Source organism: Electrophorus electricus, chromosome 1 (assembly GCF_041902795.1).
Source record: "Electrophorus electricus isolate QZ-2024a chromosome 1, ASM4190279v1, whole genome shotgun sequence".
In the NCBI taxonomy this organism is placed as follows: Eukaryota; Metazoa; Chordata; class Actinopteri; order Gymnotiformes; family Gymnotidae; genus Electrophorus; species Electrophorus electricus.
Window position 1 is genome coordinate 21,218,259 of NC_137497.1, and position 22,101 is coordinate 21,240,359.

The 22,101-nt window shown below is 41.4% G+C and overlaps 1 long non-coding RNA gene across 2 annotated transcripts; it reads left to right on the forward strand.

Annotated features, from left to right (window-relative positions):
• The first annotated feature begins 2,540 nt into the window (after nt 1-2,540).
• On the forward strand, nt 2,541-9,301 carry LOC145657491 (uncharacterized). 2 transcript variants are annotated; one of them, XR_014123220.1, is made up of 4 exons: nt 2,541-2,649; nt 8,174-8,235; nt 8,758-8,827; nt 8,980-9,301. It is a non-coding gene; the product is annotated as an uncharacterized LOC145657491 (long non-coding RNA). The 2 variants fall into 2 exon arrangements; XR_014123222.1 differs by lacking the exon at nt 2,541-2,649 and adding an exon at nt 6,423-6,444.
• The last annotated feature ends 12,800 nt before the right edge of the window (nt 9,302-22,101 follow it).

Here is a 22,101-nt window from a genome sequence, read left to right on the forward strand (position 1 = left end):
TTTATACCATATCTCCCTCTGTGTGTGTGTGTGTGTGTGTTTATACCATATCTCCCTCTGTGTGTGTGTGTGTGTTTATACCATATCTCCCTCTGTGTGTGTGTGTGTGTGTGTGTGTGTGTTTATACCATATCTCCCTCTGTGTGCGTGTGTGTGTGTGTTTATACCATATCTCCCTCTGTGTGTGTGTGTGTGTTTATACCATATCTCCCTCTGTGTGTGTGTGTGTGTGTGTTTATACCATATCTCCCTCTCTGTGTGTGTGTTTATACCATTGCTCCCTCTGTGTGTGTGTGTGTTTATACCATATCTCCCTCTGTGTGTGTGTGTGTGTGTGTTTATACCATATCTCCCTCTGTGTGTGTGTGTGTTTATACCATAGCTCCCTCTGTGTGTGTGTGTGTGTGTGTGTGTGTGTGTTTATACCATATCTCCCTCTGTGTGCGTGTGTGTGTTTATACCATATCTCCCTCTGTGTGTGTGTGTTTATACCATATCTCCCTCTGTGTGTGTGTGTGTGTGTGTTTATACCATAGCTCCCTCTGTGTGTGTGTGTGTGTGTGTGTTTATACCATATCTCCCTCTGTGTGCGTGTGTGTGTGTTTATATCATATCTCCCTCTGTGTGTGTGTGTGTGTGTGTGTGTTTATACCATATCTCCCTCTCTGTGTGTGTGTTTATACCATTGCTCCCTCTGTGTGTGTGTGTTTATACCATATCTCCCTCTGTGTGTGTGTGTGTGTGTGTGTGTGTGTGTGTGTTTATACCATATCTCCCTCTGTGTGTGTGTGTGTTTATACCATAGCTCCCTCTGTGTGTGTGTGTGTGTGTTTATACCATATCTCCCTCTGTGTGCATGTGTGTGTGTGTGTTTATACCATATCTCCCTCTGTGTGTGTGTGTTTATACCATATCTCCCTCTGTGTGTGTGTGTGTGTGTGTGTTTATACCATAGCTCCCTCTGTGTGTGTGTGTGTGTTTATACCATATCTCCCTCTGTGTGTGTGTGTGTTTATACCATATCTCCCTCTGTGTGTGTGTGTGTGTTTATACCATATCTCCCTCTGTGTGTGTGTTGGGAACAGAAGGATGATACATGAACAGACATGTTGGGACCAGAAGACACAGCAACAAACATGGAATCAGATCCAGAAAACAAGAGGGAAACAAACATGAGCACAGAGACAGACAACAATACAAATATGTAAACACCATGAATACTGTAAAAGGTGTATTAACACTGCAGGTGTTACCATCACTGTTCAAGTGTTTAGATAACATTAGATGTGTAATGTCCGCACTTCACATCACTACAATAACAATGTAGGTGTTCATTCTGTAAGGTGGGCTGGAACCCACTTCGGCTAGCTGATGCCACCAACAGCCTACTGGGCTTTAATAATGGTGGGCCTGTGTGCAGAACAGTTCAGTCTTGGACCAGGTAAAACAAAAGGAAAAAATGAAGCACCACGCCGAGCATGGCAAAAGGGAGAACAAAGGATGCCATTGCAAATCCAAACAATCCAAACAAACTTCCCATAGACCAGAAAACAGGGAGGAACTTGAATGGCTAAGGGAAGCCTCGGGAGAGAGACAGAATTGAGAGGGGAAAACTGGAGAGTGGAGTGGACGTGTAAAAACACGAACACCCTCGCAGCACAGAAGTAAGGTCTAGCAAAAGAGGGAAAACTGGAGAGGGGAGGGGACGTGTAAAAACACGAACACTCTCACAGCACAGAAGTAAGGCATAGCATGAGGGCACACAGACCTCAACAACTGAAGGTACCAGCTAGTCACTTGGCTCAAAACTTTGGCAAAGACCCAGCCCTGAATGTGTGGGTCACTGGGCTTATATAAGGTCTACCCCAGCTGTTGGGCGTTAAGCCTGATTAGTGGTGTTCCTGACACGAGGCCTCCCTCTGGTGGCCGGAGGGGGCTTCAGCCTGGTGCCAACCCTTACACATTTAGCACTTCAGGTCACTACACTAATAGTGTAGGTATTCATTCTTACAGGGGATTTTTCTGTTTAGGTTCTGTTTGGAACTCAGACACAACCAGTTGTCATCACCAGAAAGCAGTTTAGATGCTTGAGTTCAAGAAAGAATGAAACACTTTCTATCAACATGTGCTGTGTGAGACAGAGAGAGATCCATCAGGGTGTAGTGCTGCTGTCACATGTGTGTGTGAGAGAGAGATGGGGACAGACAGAGAGAGAGAAAAAGAGAGAGAGAGAGACATGGGGGTACAGAAAGAGAGAGATGGAGAGAGAGACATTGGAGGGGTACAAAGAATAAGCACCTAGGATTTAGCTTCAGTTCAAGTTCTGAATAACAGTTTGTAATTTGCCCACAGCAGTTTTCATTACCAGAAACCAGTTCAGCAGGTCTGGTTGTTATCTTTTGACTCTGAACCATGGGCTGAACACCTCAGGGGAGCTGTTAGCATTTTAGCTCTGGGGCCAGAGTGAAGTAACATCCACAATATCGTCATGTTTCCCTGACAAGGAGGAGTTAGACTGGAATGGGAGTGAAGTACTGAGTGTTTAATGGACACCGTTCTGAGATAAAGGAAAGACCGAATGGCCAACATAAAAGACAAGTGTGAGAGAGTGTGAGGGCATCTTTTTAATCAGGCAGTGGTAAATAGTAAGTAAGTATACAAGTACAATATTTATTGTATATAGCACTTTTATAGACTGGAGTGTGTATATTTTATATTAAAGTTAGTGTGTGTGTGTGTGTGTGTGTGTGTGTGTGTGTGTGTGTGTGTGTGTGTGTGTGTGTGTATGACACAGTAAAGGTTGTAAGTTGTTGTTTCTAGATGTAATTTAGAATTTAGAACCTACAAGCTACTTTATCTAAAGTCACTCACTGATGCCAACAAGCTCTCATTGTTGACGAGAAAGAGGAATACTGTCTCCATCTAGTGGCCATAATGTGTATTAAGTTCAACTCTTTTTATTCTGCATTTCCTCACACTTAAAACATAAGCCTCAAACGCTTAATGCACAACTCCCAATAGTCTGTATGTCCTGAGTGCAAGATGACCATGTGGCAGTGGTAGCTCAGTGGATAAGGTAAGGACTTATAATTGGAAGGTTGCTGGGTAAAGCCCCACCAGTTGTCACTGTTGGGCCCCTGAGCAAGGCCCTTAACCCTCAACTGCTCAAGCTGTAATCAGTCATAACTGTAAGTCGCTTTGGATAAAAGTGTCAGCTAAATGTAGTGGCCATAGCGCGTATTGCAGCGGCACCATAGTTCCTCATGGTTAATCCATAGCTTCAATGTTTCCTGAGATTGAGCCACATCCGGCCAAATAGTTTTATTATTTTGAAAATAAACTCATTTTTAAAACTGAAACTTCAAGTCTTGATTTTGAAATTTAAAAATACAACACTGTATTCCAACTAAAAAGTTTAGGAAACGTGTTGTTTCAGTTTAAATGATTAACAGACACTTTACAGTGTGAGGTTTCTCACTTCATGGAGCTCTGTGAGGGCAGCGTAATATCTGCTTACGATGCGTCCAACAGGACAACTCAGCGCGCAGGTAAGAAATGTTAGCTATTTTTGAACAGATACTCAGTGAAATTATCCTAAATATTGTAATGACGGGTTAATAGGTGCATACGTAAAGGTAAATGTGTCTTTAGATGTGGAGTTTGCCAAAGATTGAACTGAAGCGTAGGGCAGGCATTAGCTAGCAGGCTTGTTAGCTTTCTGCTATTAGCTAGTTAGCGTTCATGTGTCCTACAGCCCTTCAGTGTCCAGCTCACGTTTGTGCCTTCAGCGCTGTTTGTTAACATCTGTGTTACACACTGGTGACTACAGCTAATTCAACAGTGGCTCCAGCTGCACAGTGTCCCATGTTCATAAATACTAGTTAGTTTACACAGCAGGACATTTTCAGGTGTGTTTATTGTGTGTTGTGATCCGCAGCTAGCTGGCTAAGTTATGTATGAAAAACTGATGATGTGACGGACGCAGTTCTGCTCAGCGCAGTTCAGGTTGAAGAAGAACGACGTTCAGTACTGGAGAAGTTAAGAGGGTTCTGCCTGAATTTCCAGTTAGTCTTTGTTGTGTGGAGAGCAGTGTGTTGTTGTTAGTCTGTGGCGTGTGAAGAGCTGTGTGCAGCTGACTTCTTGTGATGTCTTAGGGTTAATATGATGAAAGTGAACCTTGATGGCAAAGTTATAGGTTATTTCATTATGTGTAATATAATATTGAATATAGTCTGATAATGTGCTCTCAGTGTACTAACTAGAGTAAGTGAGTTATAGGTTAGTTCATTATGTAATGGAATTTACAAACTGTCAAAAAATTATTTATTGCTTGATTTGATTTGCCCCCTCCACATATTTAATATCTATTTATTGTTATTAATATTATATATATATATATATATATATATATATATATATATATATATATATATATATATATATATAATTATTATTATTATTATTATTATTATTATTATTATTATATGATTTATGATGTGGCAATATTATATGAAAATACATTAAAACACAATGAGGGATCCTCAGAATAGTTTTATTGACTTAAAAATATATATTTAATTGGGAAATATTCAGGTTATTAAAGTTAATAAAAGTTACAAGTCTTAAACGATTACGTTCCACCCAGTCTTTGATGACTGCTCTGCTCAGCTGCCGGTCATGTACTGATATTCATACATGCCTATGGGTCTTGGTTGTGTGTGTCTCTCTCTCTCTCTCTCACTCACCCACTCACTCACCCATCCTACTCCCTCCCATTGGCTGATTCTCTAAGAAGTCACACCTCCTCAAAAGTCGTCACCCTATCATGCAGAAAATGCATTCTGACAAAAATTGATATATATCATATATAGTATTATTGTGATTAAAGAAAATTTACTTACGTAAATTTACTTACTTAATATACTTATGTGGAGATGGTGGCCTACAGGTTAGTGTGGTTGAACAGCGTGAATAGGCATAGAGATATTTAGATGTATCTTATAAGCCACAGTGACCTCTGTATACGTTTCTATAGACGTTGCCGGTCGTACGAGGTGAAATATTTGTGAGCTCCGCCGGAGGGCTCGATGAATAGTGGATGATGGTAGAGGGATTCACCCCCTCTGCCTCTGTGTGACAAATTAACGCACTGCATAACCTTTTAGACATAAAGCGGAGTTTTAACATATGGTAGACGCACTCTAAAAAAGATTATCTTGTAATAACTCATTCGATATATGAACTGTTTCATCAGCTTGTGTCCTCATATCTGCAAATAAAAGGTAACAAAAAATGTAAACAGAACAAATGTATAAAAGTTCACAAATAAGAAATTAACTTGGTCGGCAATTCTCTCCTCAGAGTCAAGAAAGTGAATGTCGGAAACTATAGAAATACATAGAACAGAATTATTTAAAAAATGGATAACGGTTGATCCATGGACATGTTCGTTCGAACTACTTGGCAAAGCTTTCAGATGTATCGCTTACAATTACGGCTGTGACCTAAAGGAGTGAAGTACTGAATATACGGCTTTAAGAAAAAGTTGGTGGGGAAAGAGATGGTTTTTGGATAAAAGTTGTAAATTACGTCCCTCCCTCCAACACCTCTCTCAGTTGTGGAATGCACTGAAAGTGGTAAGAGTACAACGTGTGATAACGGACAAAAACCTTGTGTGCTAAAACTTATAGAGATCAGAGAAAAAAAAAAAAAAAGAAAACTTTGTGATGTTTTCTGAAAAGTTTGCTTATTGCCCTGTTTGAGTACATATGGCAGATAAGATGTGGAGAGGTGTGTGTGTGTGTGTGTGTGTGTGTGTGTGTGTGTGTGTGTGTGTGTGTGTGTGTGATTCTCTCTCTCTCTCTCTCTCTCTCAATCAATCAATCAATCAATCAATCAATGACCTCTCACTGCAGAGTGTGTGTCAGAGAGGACACTGAACAGACAGAGAAAGTGGAGAAAAGCTGGTGTATGAGACTGAAAACTTTAATTTTCTTTAATCACATTGAAATAATTATTTAATAATGAAATAATGATTCCTACTCAAACATCGGGGGTACAACTAAACTTGAATGAGCGGGTATGAGGGTCTGGTTTTGTGGGAGGAGTTGCACGCTGCACAGGATTGGTCAGACCGGTTGGTTGGGTAGGGAAAAAAAGGTGGCAAAATTTGATCTTTCTGGCCTAGTCCTGACTCTTGGAGGAGTTTGATTTTAGGCAGAAGGACACCTTATATCAATTTTGTCAGAAAGTGTTTACTGCATGGTAGTGGGAGGACTTGTGAGGAGGTGTGACTTCTTAGAGAATCAGCCAATGGGAGAGAGTGGGATGGGTGAGTAAATGGGTGAGTGAGAGAGAGAGAGACACACAACTGAGACCCATATGCGTGTTTGAGTATCAGTACATGACTGGCAGCGGAGCAGAGTGAACATTAAAAACTGGGTGGTACGTACTCATTTAAGACTAATAATAATAACTTTTATTCACTTTAATCACTTGATTATTTCTCAATTAAATATTTTTTTTTAAAGTCAATAAAACTATTTTGAAGTGTCACAGAACGCTCGTCTCCTGCGAGTCACGGGGTTTGGCCCACCTCATGACTTGGGAGGATGTTTGTGGCCACGCCTGCACACACCTGTACCTCGTCTTGTCTGTGTATTTAAACTCATGTCAAGCTGGCAGTGTGTTGGTCATTGTTAGTGTAGCGTGTTTGTAACTATGTATCGAGGCTTGACTGTTTGTTTAATTATCATGTTAAATGTTAAAAATCATTAGCGTTTAGTGTGCTCATGTTCATTGTTTGTTTTCACGCGAGTGCCACATTTGTCCTTTATGTTGTGTTGGAATAAATATTCGTCCATGTCGAGGAAGTCTGTGCATCCTGCTTCAAGCCCTTTGGCACTTAGGCTACCACGTTACAGAATGACCAACATACACAGGATGCAAGCTTCCGCGGCAAAAAAGGGATTTCCTAGCAGGAGGTCTGTAGGCACCCCCACCCTGCATTGGGGAGAGGACAGCGACTGCTGTCCGGGTCTTCTCCGAAAGCGGATGGGAACACCCCCAGAAATTTCTTGGGGGAGGCCTGAGGCTGTTTAGCCTGGGCCAAGGAGGACCGAAGGGCACTGCAACGACCAGGAGGAGGGCGGAGCTTGAGAGGATGTTTATGGCCACCGTTGTCAAGTTAATCAATCAAATCAGGCAATAAATCATTTTGACGGTTAGCAAATACTATCTCTCTCTTGAGATTACGCTGACCAAACATGCTGCAATGAACAGGTGATGTCTTTAGAATGTGCAAATTGTGGGGACATTCTCTTTCATGAATTATAATTTTTTATTTAAATACCTAAATTAGGTTATTACTTTTCTGTTATTATGCTTGCACTGTTAGATTTGTATATATCTATGGTAAACTGGACCTCAGTAACAGGCATGCTACAGCCCTAGCTACAAAATCCAGCTAATTTGCTGCTGTCAGATGAACTAATCTGGTCAATGATGGTCAAGATAGTTGAAAAGCTGGACACCCAGGCAATAGATGTACCTTATGCAGTTAAACCAGCTGATTAAACTGGTAGACCAGCAAAGGCTATGTTTTGGTTCAAGTTTGATGGTTTAGCTATAATTTCCAACTGGACAGTGGGTCCAGCAGCATAAACAACTTGACCAAGCTATTCAAGCAGTATAATCAGCAGGGTCATACTGGTCAAATCTGATTATACTGGTCGACCAGTTTGGTTATTGCTCATGCTGGTCAACTATCTTGTTCTTATCTTATCTGAAGTGTGATGTTTATAGCTACATGCATACAAAATGTGATTTCAAATAAATAACAATCTAATTGTAAGTATTTTGGATTTTAATCATCATTTTTAAGGCTGCCTACAGCCTAGCATATGCATGAATAGGTCGGTCTTTCGTTCTGTATCACGTATATCATAATAAAACCATGGTAACCAAAAAACTTACTTTTCACTTCCAAAAGACTTGGCACTGATCTCAGAAGTCCATCTCCTCCCCGTGTCCTCTGCAAACAGCCATTCTGTTGTTGTGGCAAACTTCCATTGTGTTGTGACTGGATTTGCAGCATTTCTGAAGTTGTGTAAGTTTTCTGAATTTGCACCGGGTTGTGTTGTCATTTTGATGAATGTGCTTTATGTATTTGCAGCGCGATGGGTCTTCCTGGCAACCGTAGTGGGTGTGGAGTGTGAATCAAGCTCCAACTTTGATGTAAATAATTGTTTTTTCTCTCTTGGGCTTTATGTATATTCTTTAGAAAGGCTCTTCTTTTGCTACGTTTTCAATTAAGCGCACGTAATTAACCACAAATGCATTTCCGTAGCGATGACTCCTTGGAAATGTAATGGAAGTCCAATGGAAACGCATGCTTTATCCTATTTTATATAAAGAAGAATTGATTTGCAGATCGATGCCTGCTGTGTTTTCCAGTTTCATCTCATGGGCTCCATTGGTCAATGCAGGAACATGGTTGAATATTTTCATGAATGGTTGGCATATACGTGAATGCTTGATTTATGCCTGGCATAAGCTACATGACAATTTTAAAGCTACATTTACCAAAGACTGTACTGTTTTCCCCAACTAATGCATATATGTAGTTCTATCTAACAAGTATTTCATAGATATAAAGAATAACAGCAAAACCTAGTGGAACCTACACCTAGGAGATTGGCACGACAGAAGTGAAAGACCTCACATTATTCTTAAGTCCTATTCTTTCGGGATTTACAGAGGAGTCACAGGTGAACAGCCTCCAACAGAAAACATGACATCCATCCTGCTGGAAAGAACAAACACAAAGGTGCTTGACATGAGAAGAAGTGATTTGAAATTCTCACAAACTGCTTTTAAACTTGTTATATGTGCATCATGTTCAGATGGTAACACTACAAGTTTGCTGTATATAACCTTTTGTCTTTTTTCTTTTTCTTTTCTTTTATTCTCTTCCCTTAGATGTAGAGTTTTGCTGATGCTACATTACGGGCTGATTAAGGAGGTGTTGTCCTTCACAGTCAAACATTTCCTCATACTATGCTTGGGTGCTGTGTGTGCTTTGTGTTGATCAAAACTTGGCTGGCCACTGGAGGTGTGTACAGGGCAGGAGATTGAGCTGAGTTTGATCCCAGTGATGAGTCCCTGTCGGGCCTGCAGGGCTGCCTGTAACCCTGGACCTCATCTATCACATTGCATGCTGCAGTCATTTATTATAGAGAGAAATGTGAACTAAGGTCGACAATGGCACTTACACAAAATTGCTACATCGAATAAACTTTAGACTGTGTGTGTGTGTGTGTATGACTTTGTGCATGGCACCTACTCCCCTGGATGGGTTTCATGTGGCCCGGTGCAGCACCTAATGATGGGAGATGTGCAATGAAAGTGAAAGTTTGGATTGATGTGACCCGTCGGAGAGAGTCAGTCAGGCAACCTCACACTCCAACGTCACATGAGAAACAGGAGGCCAAATTAACCCACTAGGCTTAGTGCACCTAATGGTACTGTTCACTTATGCATACTGTCAAGGCCACAACACAGAGCATGGTAAACCTGGACTTCAGGTGACACTGTTTGGATGTTGTGCTTACTAATCCTAGCTGCAACAGTTATTTAGGTCATTATATCAGGTGATATAATCAGGTGATTACTGTCGGCCAAACAGTACTAATCCAAATTCTACCAATGCCAAAAGAAGATAACCTTAAGTTGACTGAATGGTGAAGAGCAAATGAATCGAGTTTAGACAGACTAACAAACTGGGTATCTGACAAACATATAAAATAAGATGTTATTCTAAGTACAAAATTCTTCTCGTGAGAGGTTCTAGACTTGAAGTTACTTCTGTTTAAAATGACTCTGCTAAAATCTGTTTTTATCTACTGATCTCAGGGGTGGCATAAGGAGGAAAGGCTCAACAGATCTGTTCATGCAAATTTATAGCTTCTTTCTCTCAGGTTTTGACTGTCAGGCATTTAGCTCAAGTTACCTTACAAAACATAAATTAATTCGATATAGTGCATTATATAGAATATAGAACAGAAAGAGGGAAACAAAACAACTGGAACACAAGAGCAAATTTTTATCACACTAATTTCACCTGAGCACATTTATAAATACAAAGGAGTTCTTACAAACAATATAAAGCACACTACTAATTTTTCATATATTATCTGGCTTCTCCTACTACTAATTCAGAAGCACTTTGCTTACACAGCTGATGAAAGACCTCAAAAACATTTCATTACTCAAAGACAAAACATTAGAGAATATTCAAGGAAATCAGACAATGGTTCAAGGCAGATATGACTATGCAATATTTCAAACATGTATGTGCAAATGATTTATTTCAAAACTTAAGGTTTTGATCACAGATTCAAAATCAGGAGTGAAAGAAATTAGAGAAAATGTTTGTTTGAGGATATGCTATTTAATTTGGCAAATTCATTGTATGGAAACATTCTGGAAATTAATGTATAGTCTATCCTGTCCTCATCTTGGTCAAGGCTGGTCAAGATGCTTCAAGCCTGAGTGGAATCTTGATCCGCATCTGAGTATTTTTCTGCACTTGGACTGAAATAGTTTACTCAAAGTGCTGAACCCTTTGGATGGATTGGAAAAGTGCTGCTCATGGCCTGAGGGCTTGTAATCCGCAGCGTGAGGGTCTCCAAGCATCTCTCTCACCTTGGGTGAGGCGTCCTTGTGTAAGTAGTGATAGGGCTTTTTGCCACTGTTGTCACGTATGTTGCAGTTGGCACCATGATCACGCACCAGAACACTCAGGACTGATTCGTGGCTGTGAATAGCAGCGATGTGTAGTGGGGTGTAGCCGTCGTAGCTCTTGGTGTTAACGTCAACCCCTGGCCCACCTTGCTGTGAAAGAAGAAGGATCTTGCGCACCATTTCACTGTTTCCTTGTTTAGTAGCCCAATGAAGTACTGTGAAGCCAGAAATGAAGTTTCTCTTCTCTGCCAGCTTGATGTCCTGGAGCAGAAGTTGGCAGATTTGATCCTGCTGTCCTGCAGCACACTTCACAAGCCACTCATGTTCTCTTGGCCCTAGAGGGAAGATGACTGACTGCTTTGTATCCACACCTGGTTTGGTGTCTTTGTTGACCCTTTTCAGGGCTGGTGAAGCAGGTGCCATAGAGTATCTCTGCTTGATCCTGGCTGATCTGTACAGGTCATATCCATCAGTCACTTCACTCAGACATGCTGCCACAGTCCTTTCAGTCCGTTCATGGGCCATCTTCAAATCTGCCGGAGCAAGTATCATTACTTCTGGATATATATAGAACACATATTGTATGTACTACATACAGCCTGATGAGCCTAAAACCTTGTAATAGATTAATAATGCGCTAATACTGTACTAAGTGGTGTTGCATATTTTAAATGAGAGTTTTAGTCATCGCTGATCAAAGGATAAAAGCATTTTCAATAAGTCAGTTTTTGTCCCTTATTGTAAAGATTATTTAGTTTACTGTTATTTTATACATGAGATTTAAATTAATCCTTTTAGAAAGGCAAGGCCAAAAAGCAGAAAAAATAATCAAATATCCATACCAACTGCAGGACGTTTTTTCCACTCTATCTTCAATTTTTTCAGATTCCACTTCTGCTTTCCTCTTTTGGTTTTCTTTATTAGGTCTCTCCTGGATTCCACCTCCTTTGTATCAATATATTCATTCTCGATACCTCCAGCACACCAGCTCCAGAAACGCCTCATTGTTCGATCTGTCCTCTTCAGTGTCTTTCCACAGACTGATCTGTAAAGGTGTTCATGGGATTCCACTCATGTGTGACATTATGACACGGGACAGAGGGGGTTCTAAAGTTCCAAGAGTGGAGATGAGTTGTTTTTCTTTGAATTTCCTAATTTAATTGCTGCCATAGCAACAACTGACAATGCAAACAGATATGTCATTAATGCAGCGACTCTAACAGATTCCTCAACCTGGATTGATTAACCATGTATGGCTCACCACCGGAGACTGTGATACATATAACATTCCAAAGTGTACTTAATTCTGAGCAAAATCTAACTAGCCTCATTACTGCTGAACTATGAGGGCTTGTTTAAAGAGAAATCAGGGAAACTGTACTTGCACATACATATGAAACATTTTCACATAAATAGCCTACTACTTACATTTGTGCATAATAATTTAAACTTGCATATACATGCACTTGCACATTCAATCACTGATGCGTAAACACAGAGTTGCACTATGCTTGTGTGTGTATGAGTGTGGCTGCTGTCACAGAACGTTTGCCTCCTGCGAGTCACACGGTTTGGCCTGCCACGTGACTTGGGAGTATATGTTTATGGCCATGCCTGCACACACCTGTACCTCATCTTGTTTGTGTATTTAAACCCTTGTTAGTGCGTACAGTATTGTTGATCATTGTTGGTGTAGCCTGTGGATGTCAAGATTAGTCTCGTTATTGTTAAACGTATTCATGTTCATGTTATATGTGAGTGCCGTTATGTTGTATGTAATAAATGTTCGTCCATGTCGATTGAGTCTGTGCATCCTGCTCCCTGCCCTCGGTACTCGGGCCACCTCGTTACAGCTGCGTGTGTGTAAAACAATTTTCAGGGTGCCGGAAGTCATTTCATTGTAACAGCAAGGCAGATATTTAACATGTGTACAGTGTGCATAATAGACAGAGGAAGACTGTTGAACTATTAATATTAGGACAGTTATGACGTTTGTGTAATACGTAGTGCTTTCTATCTATAAAGTAGTGCTTCTCTTAATGACAAATGTAACTGTTTTCCCATATATAATTGTGTGCTTTATATTGTTTGTAAGAACTTTTCTTCTCATTTAGAAATATGTGGACTAAGTGATCAGTTTGCCTTATTATTTAATATGCTCAGTCTCACTATTGTTGGCAGATTTCATCACATTATTACGAATGTGGATACGTTATATTATAATTATAAGCAGTGTGAGATGTGAAGCTAAGTGAATTACATGTGCAGAATTTCTAACAATAGCCTGTTCATCATTGAATCTGATGCCCGCGGACATTATCAGCTCTTCACGATTTCAGTCTGTTATCGGACAGTTGTAAATAATAGAGATGGCATGATACCAGTTTTTCTGTACCAATCCAATGTCAACATCCTGTGTTTTAATGTCACCCAATATCAATACTGATCTGATATTTTTTCATTAAAAACCTGCAACAGTAAACATGTTGGTGAATGGTTTGTTTTGAACCAAATAATCTTTTTTTTTTCTTGCCTGAACTCTCTGGTCCCTCCCGAGGTAGTGCTGGGCAGGTCTCATCAATCTCCCCTCTGCCACTGGCCGTCTCATCTCTGCTGATGTTCCCTGAGAAGCAGGTTATTCCTGCTGAAAATGACATACAGACAAATTTCAAATTAGTCTAGTGTCCTCAAAGTAAGACCTATACTCCTAAATTTCATTGTAGAGAATTAGCTACAGTATAAAAAGCATTGCCATTAAAGGGTAGGATCACCACAGTGTAAAACATGTCTATACAAATCTGTGTTGAGATAAAGGGAAAAACACAAAGAAAAAAATAAGTCTTTCAAACTGGACGAATAAATGTCCGAAGAGTGAAATTCAGCACCAGTTGAAAGTTACAGTCACCAAAGATTAAACTTTTTTTTTTTCAATCAATATACTTTAAACTAAATGGACCTCTACAAAATAACACACCTCCATATAATAAATTTTTCAGTTAGCTGGTGCATTTGGACCTCACCATGTGTCTCTTGCACAGGCTGGATTTGATCTACTGCACTTGCACATGAACAGTAAAAATATATGAAGATATATTTTTACTAATTAAAGGAACAAAATAATGGAGCTATACATCACTCCCATTAGTCCATGGGCTACCATTAAAGGCCTGACCATTGTGGTCAGATACATGCTCTCTGGACTATATGATGTTTTGGAAATGTCTTTTTTGTACTAATATATGGTAAATGTGCATTTCATTTCATTTTCAGTTCACTGCAGTTCATTTAAAGTCACTCAGCAATCAGTCCCATGACATAACGGGTCATTAAACATTGTCAGTTTTTTCCAATTTAAAAATGATCATTAGACAAAAAATCTATACATTTCATTTCAAATGATCTGAAGTAAGTAAACAATTAACAACGCCTGTAACAAAAGATTCAAATAATGTTAAAGGTGTTGAACCTTCCTGAATCTGTCCATAGCCATGAGGACATAGAGGTTCCCGGCATTGGTTGTAGGAAAAGGGCCAAGGACGGATGATGGTGACTGTCTCCATGGATGCACTAAAGCAGAGAGACTGAAACAGGGTCTTCACTGTGGTCACAACAGCACACATACAGCTCGACATCAGAGCGCCAATCCAGCCATTAAAATGTCTGCAGCAGCCACTTTCCTACATTGAAGTGCCCCACGCCACACGACTGCCTGATATCAGTACCCCACACCACACGACTGCCTGATATCAGTACCCCACGCCACACGACTGCCTGATATCAGTACCCCACGCCACACGACTGCCTGATATCAGTACCCCACGCCACACGACTGCCTGATATCAGTACCCCATGCCACACGACTGCCTGATATCAGTACCCCACACCACACAAATCCCTGATATCAGTACCCCACGCCACACGACTGCCTGATATCAGTAACCCACGCCACACGACTGCCTGATATCAGTACCCCACGCCACACGACTGCCTGATATCAGTACCCCACGCCACACGACTCCATGATATCAGAACCCCACGCCACATGTCGCCGACACTAGTGCCCCACGCCACACGACTCCCTGATATCAGTACCCCACGCCACATGACTCCCTGATATCAGTACCCCACGCCACACGACTGCCTGATATCAGTACCCGACGCCACACGACTGCCTGATATCAGTACCCCACGCCACACGACTGCCTGATATCAGTACCCCACGCCACACGACTACCTGATATCAGTACCCCATGTCACACGACTACCTGATATCAGTACCCCACGCCACACAAATCCCTGATATCAGTACCCCACACCACACGACTGCCTGATATCAGTACCCCACACCACATGACTGCCTGATATCAGTACCCCACGCCACACGACTGCCTGATATCAGTACCCTATGCCACACAAATCCCTGATATCAGTACCCCACGCCACATGTCTCCGACACTAGTGCCCCACGCCACACGACTCCCTGATATCAGTACCCCACGCCACACTTCTCCCTGACACGAGTGCCCCAGGCCACACGACTCCTAGATACAAGTTGTCCACCTAACACTGTCATTCACTCTGACCCTGATCTAACACACCTAACTGTCCCCCACCAATCCCAGTCCATGTTATTTCTTTGGATTTGTGAATGTGATTTTCTTTACTAATGTCCTACACTTTTTCAATAAATTAAATTACCTCTCAAAGAAACCTCTTCATACATTTCCAAAATGTCAGATGACAAAATGTTTTGATGAGTGAAAACTGTTGATAAACAGTTAAAGCCAGTATTTGTGCTTGTATTAATATGCCAGATATTTTTTTCCAATCATCTTCTGAGTATGTGTCACTAAGAACAGCTGATATATAAAAAATGTAAAGACTTTTAGTAGCTTTTCAGTTCATTTAAATCATGATTTAAATAATTTTAATCATTAGTCCCAATCAAATCCAACCAATTGAGTAGCCAACACAACCTGCACTAAGATGAGCTACAGGTCTCTCCAGGTTTGTCCTCCATTAAACCTTTATTAAAACTGTTATCTGTAGTGTATTTTAAGTCTGACAGTGTATCCACTGTTTTTAGTGAAATGGGTAAGACTGTTGTCTTCCTTTATTGTGCCTGCATACACCTGTATACAGTCCTCTTTGTGAGACTGTTTTATGTGACAAAAAACCCCAAACAATCACCATCATCACCTCTGTGAGTGAGTGTGTGTGTGTTGGTGAGAGAGTGTGTGCTTCATGGGTTGAGCACCGTGGGGATGTCTCTCCACAGAGAGAGAACATGGCTATGCAGAGTGCAGAGTTGCATACACAAACATGCTCATATACACTCACGTACAGACACGCACATATACACGTTCACATGCACACACATGCATGTCCACACACAAATGTACCTGCTGAACAGAAAAACATTAAGCAGAGAGCTTCCAGAGGTCAGACTGTACCATGCTGTTCCCATCAACAAGTAGAGCACTGCAAAAGCACGAGCTAAACAAACAAACAAACAATACATCATTCAAACAGGTGATAATGATGATGATAAGGTCTGTTTAATATGGTGAGGAGAGAGCGCTTTTCAGAACCCAAACTCTGCCTCAGCTGAAGCCTGAACAGAACCTGAGAGAAGTTAGATTCTCTGTCTAACTGTCTCTTTCTTTCTCTCTCTCTCTCTCTCTCTCTCTCTCTCTCTCTCTCTCTCTCTCTCTCTCACACACACACACACACACACACACTCACTGGACTGTGTGCTCTGTGGGTAGTCGCCATCCTCTGATGAGGATTTTCCTGAGGAGAAGTTTGCTGGCTCTGTGACAAGGTGGGGAGGAGATGACGCCTTTAGCTGTTCCAAAGCTGCCTGGAGGCTGGATCTCAGATGGAAAATCTGACGCTGGTGCTGAGAGTTGATACTGGGGGGACAAAATGCAAAAAATCCTAAACATTCGCGCAATAAGTGGTTTAATGAGTGAGCTGAGATAAAGGAAGAGAAAAGGCCCTCTTACTTCTTCACTTTAACTTGCAGTGCCTGCATATTTCTTTGAAGTGTCTGCACACACAAAAACACAAATACACACACAGTCATTTCAGAGAATTATAGCTGATATTGGTGCTGTCACACCCTTATTTGCATTTTTTACATTTTTAGTTCAAGTGCCAATTCATTACAGTAATTTACAAGTACTGAAAGTAATTCTCTGGCTGGTATTGTCATCTAAGTGATACATTATTTTTTATTTCAGGATATCTTGCTTTACTCATTTGTTTTGTATTCTGTATTCTGCTGGATGATACTGTAGACTGATTTTATTATATTGTACACCTGATAGTCCACACCATTCATTTGAAAAATAATCCTTTGTGCTCCACTGAATTATTATAACTCTCTCCCTCTCTGACTCTTTCTCATGTTCTTTCTCTCACTCTTTTCCTCTCTCTCTCTCTGTCTCTCTCTCTCTCTTGTTTTCTCACCAGCATGGCCTCCATGTTTCTCGCTCTGTCCTCAGACCACTTCATCATCTCGTCCCTGATAGCTGACAACTTCACACTGAGCACATGATTCTGCAGGCAGCACCAGAGAGAGAGAGAGAGAGAGAGAGAGAGAAAGCAAGAGAGAGAAGAATGTTGAAATAGTGGATTTATTACCTGTGAGTAGTATAAAACAGTATTTGTTCTAGGACATAGGAGGCATCCAATAAACGTGTGTGGTGTCAGTTCTGCAGTGACTCTTCAACCAATGAGAGTACTCACATCCAGAGGGGCTTGGACAGGTGTGTTGAGCTGCGTGGGATCAACTGTGATCTTTGATTCAGTGTCTAACATTTGAGTACTGACAAAGGGGTAGCAGTACCATGCTCCTGTAAAAAATAACACACCTGTCACTAAAGCCCCTGTCAGCTACACACGTCACTAACGCTGTAGTCATCAAATCATCTGTTACGAATACACCTGCCGTCGTTTACTAACTGTTCCAGCACACCTGTTATCTTACACTGCATCGGTACATGTGTGTTTCTGTCATTGTGCTTTTTGTGTGTTGCATGTATATTTTTTTCCCCACACAGGAGCTCAGACATGAGATGATTTGAGATGTAGTGACTCAGAAATGCAGACTCACCAAAAAGTAGCAAGAGGAGGAGGAGGAGGAGGAGGAGGAGGATAGCCTTCCTCACACCTGCAGTGTGTCTGTGGAGAGACAGAGGGAGAACATAGCAATGCAGAGTACAGAGTTGTCTATACAAACACAAACATGCACATACACACTCGTGTACACACATATACACATTCACATGCACACACAAACTTACCTGCTGAGCAGAAAAACATTAAGCGGCGAGATTTCAGAGGTCAGCCTGTGCCATGCTGTTCCCAGCCACCAGTACAGCAATACAAAGGCACGAGCTAAACAATCAATACATCATTAAAACAAGTGATAATGATGCTTTTTCCACAGTAACCACAAAACACAGCAGAAGGTAAACGTTTCATGAAAACATGGGACAAGCTGATGCTACTGCAGTGCTAATTTACTACTGCTTTAGCATTGTTTTAGTATAACTATAGTATAGTTTTAGAATAGCTTTAGTATAGCGTTAGTGCCGCTTTAACACTGCTTTAGTAACAGTTCAATGAAGTACAATGAAGCAAATTCAATCTGACTAGGGGAGTTGGAGGTGGAATTTAAGTATCTGGTGCGCAAGAGGTATATGATGAGTATTAGGTATATGGTGAGTATTAAGTAAATCTAAATGTGCACTGATCTTTTCTGGCCAACACTGTGGACATTTACTCACTGCGCTTAATAACAGACATGATCAGTACAACTGTGCATTTGTGTGTGTTTATCTATCAAGGTAGACTGTGTTTGTCTATAATTGCGACTTAGATCATTGTTAGATACTGGAGCCTTTCTGTCTTCAGGCACCCAACACAGGCTCTCTGCCTATCAGCCATGACATGACTGCTTGACCGCGAGCTGGTCACCCGAGGTCATCCACTCCCTCTTCTTGTCTCCTTTACCCCTCCCTTTCTGATCTCTCTTTCCCTGTCTCTCTCTAAACACAGGAGTGGCTCGTAGCTGGCATGCGAGCAGCTTGTGGCTCGTTCATGCAGAGAACATCTAATCTTTACTAACCTTGTCTTTTTCCTTTCTACGTAGACCCTTAGAACATTCCTCACTTTTCCTCGTCATCCTGTAGATGTAAATAGTAGATATAGGACACATATATATTCTCAGCTTTCCTCAATGTAGTGGAACTCTCTTGATTCACTACCCTGGCGTCAGTGTCTCTTGACTTCCCCAGATCGAGCCGGCTGCAGAGGACAGAGGGCATAGGGTAACTTGGAAGAGATCAGACCTGAAGGACTGGTCACTTTGAACCAGTTTCTAACAGTCTGGGTCAGAAGTGGGATACTGTGCAGATAAGTGACACCCTAGCATTTAATGTGTCTTCTTCCTGCTCAATATCTCTGTGCTTAAATTTAGTTTAAATTTAATTTAGGTGCGTTTTTGTCTCAAATAAGGTCGATGAAATCTCGTCCATTGGTACGAGCCGAATGTTGAATTTTGTATTTGTTATCCTGCCTGTTGAAAAGGTGGAAGAAATCTCGTCTATTGGCAAGAGTTGAATTCTGTGTACACTGTGTAAAGATTTGTTATCCTGCCTGAGACTTATTGAAACACAATTTACTGTTTATTGGTGAACCCTCCCTGCTCTGTACCTATTTGAGAGCTCTTTGTATAGTTGTGTACTCGTTGTCATTTTGTTGGGTGACCCATGGGTTCCGGTGTTAGTTATGTAAAACCCAAAAAGGCGGAAACCCCAAAGGATTGGATGTTTCGGTGTGGTTTGGGCTCACATTGTGATCTGTACATTGATAGTCTGGCTGGTTGGACTGAATGTGCTGGGTTTAGACACTATCCATGTACAGGCTCGTTTGAAAGGGAGTTTATAGTGCTTAGTGCTATGTTTATTTATGAGGGATATGGGGAGCCTAGCTGGGATTTTTAATATATGAAGAATTCTTGGCAGACCTGGAGTAAGGCCAAGCCAGTGTGGGACAAGCCGCATGGTGTAAAACCCAATAAGACTCCTGGGTCTGAAATAGTCATTTTTGCTGCCACACAGCTGAAAGGATCCCCTCCTCCACTTGTGAAGCATGCACTGATAAGAGAGGTTGCTGCTCAGGCAGATGTTTCTGTGTCGAAGGCCACACACACGTCTGAGCTGAATCAGGAAGCTGAGAGGGGGACTTCTGGAGGAGGAGCGGATGGCAAGCCGCACCTGCCCTCTATACTAACCTCGCCTCTCTACAGCAGGGTGAGACTTCGGCGCACGGCTCCAGCCACCCCGTGAATATTTCTACTCCATTCATGATACTGGGTGAGAAACTGTGTAGAGTTATGCCTCCTAGCATGACTGATATTAAAAATAGGTGGCTATCACATTTTTGTAGATGATTCATGTTAATGCCCCTTCATGCACATACGCTATGTCCTTGACGTGTGAAGCTGTCTCCATGTTTTCTCATTGCTTGGTGCCGAATGATATCGATCTGTGTTTCTTACAAACTCAGGGTACACAACAGGACTGCTCTCACTGGGTTGATTAGGGCTGTAGTCCTGATAAAAATGGTCTAATCCGTGACCCGGATGGCCGTATCACCCTTCCTAAATCTATTTTGCCAGTACTTGCTAGTGATTGTAAACAGGTTTTCCACGTGGACTGAGGCATTTCCTTGTTCTAAGGAAGACACCTGCACTGTAGTTAAAATCCTGGCCATGGAGATAATACCGAGGTACGGTGTGCCTCGGGTAATAGATTCGGATCAGGGACCCTGTTTTATTTCTAAGGTAATTCAGAAACTATGCACCTACCTAACTATTGACTGGAAGTTTCACATCTCTTATCATCCTCAGTCATCTGGCATTGTTGAGAGAATGAATCATACCTTGAAAGAAAGGTTAACAAAGGTCATGATGGAAACAGGAAAGAAGTGGATAGATCTACTGCCAGCAGTGTTGTGTGAGATCAGAATGACGCCCAGTGCCACCACCAAATTGTCTCCATTTGAAATAATTTTTGGTAGACCCCAACGCAACGTCTCTGCTTATCAGCCATAATGTAACTGCTTGACGGAGAGCTCCTCACTCGAGGTCATCTGCTCCCTCTTCTTGTATACTTTACCCCTCCCTTTCTCTTTTGCTCTCCCCATCTCTCTCTACGTACGCGAGCACCTCATGGCTGGGTCATGCTGACTGCATCTAATCTTTACTAACCTGCTTCTTTCCTTTCTACGTAGAGCCTTAGAACATTCCTCACTTTTGCCTGTCATCCTGTATATTTATATAGTAGATATAGGACACATATATATATATATATATATATATATATATATATATATATATATATATATATATATATATATATATATATATATTATATGCTAACTGGCTTGTTAACTAACGGTAGGGTTTAGGCATTTTATATCTAATATTAGCTAGCTAGCTAACATTAGGCGAAACATGTGGCTAGTTAGTTTAGCCTCCTGTATTGACACTGTATTTTCATTATGTAGCCCCGCCGATTTTCGGCAGTCAATTTTTCAGCCTTTTGACTTGGAACTATTCTGTTTACACTGGTGTTTGTAATGCTGAGTTACAGACGATTGATGTAAAATAATCAACGGCTTCCACCAATGAAAGAACCTCATATGGCTCAGAACCCCAAATGAGCACAACACGCTTTGGGGTTCCTACTGTCTCACTTTGTGCAGTACACCACTGTCTTCGTACAGTTTTCCTGAAGGTACAAAAGGAATTCTGTACAGGTGTTGCTGGGTCACAGGTGACACAACCATGGAGTGGCCATTTTACCTCTGCAGCTGAATGTGTGCATGGACTTTTGTTCAGTGAAACTGGAGTGCGTATGGAGGATAGGATGGACCTCCCTGAGGAGGTCCACAGGTCAGTCATCGAGGCTGTGTATGATGAGCTCCTCAGAAGAATTAAGACCAGGAAAAATGTGAATGTGACCCAGGCATTCATCAGTGGTGGTCTGGTGCTTGGAGGAGCTTTATCATTTGTTAATGTTATTCAGAGGAAAGATGTGGCCCAGTTCCTCTACTGTCCCTCCACAGACGGCCCCGGATCTGCAAAGCCGACGAAAGTAAGTACCACCATATCTGATGTGGCTGAAGCTAAGACCAGGCAGACACACTGGATACATCGCCTAATGGGGAGGATCTCAAGAACTGTCAGGAAGGTAAAGTAGTGGTCTATTTTATATATTTATGTTCTTAATGAATTTAGTAGCATGACAGTCCATGGAGGAACAAGACCAAGCTTTGTTGACT